A 5112-nucleotide genomic window follows, 5' to 3' on the forward strand; every position below is an offset into this window, starting at 1 on the left:
CTCTAGCTGTAACACACCGTGTCTCTAGCTGTAACACACCGTGTCTCTAGCTGTAACACACCTTGTCTCTAGCTGTAACACACCGTGTCTCTAGCTGTAACACACCGTGTCTCCAGCTGTTACACACCGTGTCTCTAGCTGTAACACATCGTGCCTCTAGCTGTAACACACCGTGTCTCTAGCTGTAACACACCGTGTCTCTAGCTGTAACACACCATGTCGCTGGTATTGAGAGAGATTATATGAGGTTGCGACACCATAAGTAAGATATTGATCGAAAACCTGGCTCACCGAGTCGTTGATGCTATAGACCTGCTAGTAAAATAATGACGACTTATAATAACGATATATAGTATTAAACATTGAAAAACTCTGTTATTTAATCTGCAGTTGCTTCTTAAGAAGCTGAATGGAATGAGCTTGATTGTTTCTTTATATATCCGTCCTCCGGTAAGTTACGGACTTACAACTCTAAAATACGGAGTGGACAGAATGTAGCTGACCCATTGTGTAGCATCGCGCGAAAACAACAATATCTTTATATCTTTACAGCAATGGTTCTCAAACTTGCTTTTTACCAGACTACCTGAAGTGGGCTCATGGATCATCAATGGTTTTCTGACCACCTGAAGTGGGCCCATGGATCATCGGTGGTTTCCGAACCACCTTAAGTTGGTCCGTGGATCACTAGTGGTTCCAGAACCACCTGAGATGGGCCCTTAGGTCATCAGTGGCTCTCGAGACACCTGAAGTGAGTCATTGGATCATCAGTGGTTTCCGGACCACCTGAAGTGCGCCCATGGATCATCAGTGGTTATGGGACCACAGATTCAGAACCGCTGCTTTAGAGCTTACAAGAATATTTTATTTGTACGCCTAAAGGTCGATAGTTCTTCTGTTCTCATGTTTCGTCTATATAACAGAATCACAGAACAAGAATTGCTTCTTGTACCATCAAAAGTTTCGTCATTATTGATTTATATAGTTTTGATTCTTGTACCATCAAAGGTTTCCTCATTATTGATTTATATAATCATTGATTCTTGTACCATCAAAACTCCACTGGAGCATAGGGCCCCAAATAATACCTCGATATAATAATAATCCCTGTCGACTCCCACTGGAGCATAGGGCCCCAAATAATACCTCGATATAATAATAATCCCTGTCGACTCCCACTGGAGCATAGGGCCCCAAATAATACCTCGATATAATAATAATCCCTGTTGTCTCCCTCTGCTTCACAATACTATTCCTCTCCCTGGATTGTGAGGTCCCATCAACATTCTTAATTTACAAATAAAACAGCAGTACACTAAACTTAAATTCCCAAAATTAACAACCAAATTCCTTTTTTACAATTAATAGCATTAATATTCGTACATCTAACATCGCAAGCATTAAATCAACATCGAAATAAACAAAACCAAAAAGTACAATCTTAATTGAAAATAATAATATAGTGTTTCTTTCTTTACTGATTTATAGTCTAATTTTGACATGTATTTGCACACAGTCAAATCCCAATACGTGCCCTTCCTTGATCTCAATAAAACACTTCATATTGTGCAGAGAAGCTTTCCACAGCGAGGGTGACTTTTGCTGGAACTTTATATCTGCTTGCTGTTATGTTAAACTAATATTCAAGTTTTTCTTCACTGTCCATTCAAGCCTTCTCCAAGCATTATATATATCTGCTTGCTGATTGTCTTCTTTCTTCATCTTTGGAGGCAATTTCCCACCTTTCATTACCAGGTAAGATTGAACAATTTTTGCTATAGAACAAATGTTAATCAGTATACTGCAAGGCTTCCCATAAGTAAGCCCGTTGACTCATGCACTAATTTATTTAAATAATACACTCCTTACTTTTACTGGGGCAGATAGAGTATTCTCAACCTCAAGATATTAGTTTACTATTAACGACTGTTTCATCGCAGTCTCGAATGTAATGTCCATGTTTGTCACACTTGTAACTGTTTCCTTCTCCTGTTGTCCTAATGGATCGATTTCTAGCATTATTCCTTTTTAAGTTGTAATTGAAACACCCGTCATGTGGCTTCTTTTTCCATTTTGAATAAGCAGTTATCTAATTAAGCCTCTGAGCTATTTGAGACCACCATCAGAGGGAGATGGTGCTTCTAGACTGTTTGATCTTCCATAATGTTTGGATGGAACTTATAGTTGTTTACTACAACTTTTAATGATTCAAGTTTCCTAGTCAACAGAACAATATCCCTTAAAAAGATACATTTGCTTTACTTTAGATTAATTCCCATATGATCTTCCATTATAGCATCTCTAAATTGGTCATGTATCAACAAATCCATCTAGAAACATCTAAATAAGATAACTGGACAAGTCTTTTCACATCTTTTGCAAGTTCTGCTAAGATCTCATTTTTCTTCCATACTCTGCTCCTGAACTTTGCTTTGGACACCTGCTTCTGATGTGTCACTCTGTACCTATTTGATAAGTCAGCCACCAATGTTTGAAATTTATTACAGCACTGGTACTTTTAAATGAGCAACAACATGGAATTATTGAGCAGATGTAGAAAAAGAGGTGTGGTTGGTTTGAGCTATGCATTTGTCAAACAATTTTTAAAATGCTTTATTCTGTGATTAATTATCTTTCTTACTTTATTTTTTGCTGATGGATTTATTGACACATGACCAATTAACAGATATCATAAGAAATGAGAATTAAGCTAATGCAAAGTAGGTGCACATATTAAAAGAAGCTTTGTAGTTGGTAATGGAACTAGAATCAATTAAAGTGACAGATAAATAAAGACCATTTCAAAATTAAAGACTCATCAGATTGAGTAGTAAGGAAACATAAACTCCTCCCTGGTGGTAGTCCAGAAGATCCAAAAGTATTAGCTAAACAACTAATTACACAGAATGGAAGAAATAAGCCACAAGACACTATATGTTGTATGTATAACTTAAATGAACATTTGCCAGAAACTGTAGACAAAAACATTGAAGGGAAAAATAACTCATGTCAAAATTGTCAGTGAAAGGTAACTGTTATGCATGTGGTAAACATGGTAGTTACAGCCGATAATTAATAGAATCAACAACTGTTAACACACCAAAAAGAAAATGCCATAAGGGGAATATGTCTTCAAACCCAACCAGATCAAAGGAAAAATAAAGGACAACAAAGACAGTGGAAAACGAGAAGTAGCTGGACTCAAGGGGTAACGTTCAGCTGAAAATACCCAATCTGACCCAAATCACATAAGAAGTTCTTTAGTTAAAGAGACAAAACCAAAGGTTTATTGATGAGAAGCCTCGCAATATGTTGATCAAAACTGGTTCTACAGCTCCAGTAGTTTTACATGACTTCATAATGAAAGGGAAGAAACTGTCTCCAGCAATGATGAAAGGAGATGGGGTGATGCAAACAGCAAGTGGAGATAAAGTTCCAACAAGAAAAAAGTTGGGAGTTACCCTTACTATAAGAAGCTTCTCCACACTTCATGGCACGTGGGTAATTGGCATCAAATAAGAGTGCATATTATGAACTGACATGAGTGCGAGATAAGACTAGCGTCAAATAATTTCACAGTCTTTGAGAAAATTCCTATGTACTATATGGCAATTACTACAAGAGATTGAACTTCCAGTGACAATAGAGGTTATTGTACTATCAATACGTGAAATACTCATACCAGGAATTATTAGCAGTGAAGCTGCATCTTGTGACTGGTGTGTAGTGGAACTAAACACTGAAATATCCTGAGTGACTGATAGTTGGAAGAGCTCTCGTGGACCTGATGAATAAAGATGTGATAATACCTGTCTTTATCTGGTAAAATTTAAATCAGCTTGCAACAAAATGAAAAAAATGTTATAATGTTGAGGCTGATAAGACAGGATTTCACCTCAGGATACCTCAGTCAAGAAGGCAACACCAATAGAAAATCTCTATTATTGAATGAGCTACATGACTCATTCTCTGCTAACAGCATATGATAGATAATTACTTTGATAAGTAAGTGACACACACACACACAAGCTACATATTCCATTTACAAGAACTAGTATGCATCTGTGGAATCCCCAAAAGAATGCAGGTGTTTGGAAGGTCCACATGTTGTACTGAAAAGAATATATGATGTGGTTTAAAAAATCCAAGGAGACAGGCAACCCAAGCCAAAGATCATCAATTGTGATTATCTTTCAAGGTATGTTGGTGAGAGAACAGTCAACTGGGCAACCCCAGAGAAGAATTTGTCAGCAAAACGTCAACCAAAATTTCTGGCAAGATCATTTCCAGAGGATAAACAAGGATAGAGTTGCAATTAGATTCATTTGACCATGAACCTTGGTAAAGCTCCCCCTAGTGACAAGAAAGGAAGAGATATGTCTGTATATCATAAGTCTTGGAAAAGAAAGCCACCAAAAAAACGGTTCAGTGAATGGATAGTTTAGTACAGTGTTGTTGTTTGTTTTGGTATAAAGATTGTTCAAAAGACTTTACTATCCAGTAAGGTGCGGTGTTAGAAACTGCATTATTAATGTTTTAATTTAGATGTTAACTAGAGAATGCATGACGTTAAGTGTGACTAATAATTACATAAGAGTAAATTGTTTATAAATAAGAGTAATCAGTGTAACTGAAGTAGTTATTGAGTAGTGAATGTTAATGTTAAAGTAAAATATTTAATGAGAATTTATTGAGTTGAATGAGTGATTCAGATCAGTGTTAGTAGCAAGATTTATCATTTTTATTCTGCTGTTCAGTTACGCAATCGATTAGCCATGAAATTATACAAGTAAGTTTATTTTTACATTAGTCATAAGCGAGGAATTTCTTTTGTAACATCATATGTAAACTTAGGTCTCCAACTTGAGTCAAAGTGAACACTGCCTATAGAAATGTTACAAAATAAAGAAACTAATTCATTGTTCTCCACCATTGCCTGGTCCCAAGTCCAGGATGAGAAAGGAGGAGGGTTGGGCGCGGGGCTAGCAACTCCGCCCCGTAAAAACCAACCTGCTAAAAAATTACTGCAACAACAACTTCCGTCGGCGAGGTGTTGTTGGGGCCCTATGCTCCCTATGTTTTATTAATCCAGGGAGAGAATAGTATTGTGAA

Source organism: Limulus polyphemus, unplaced genomic scaffold (genome assembly GCF_000517525.1).
Source record: "Limulus polyphemus unplaced genomic scaffold, Limulus_polyphemus-2.1.2 Scaffold7230, whole genome shotgun sequence".
Taxonomy (NCBI): domain Eukaryota; kingdom Metazoa; phylum Arthropoda; class Merostomata; order Xiphosura; family Limulidae; genus Limulus; species Limulus polyphemus.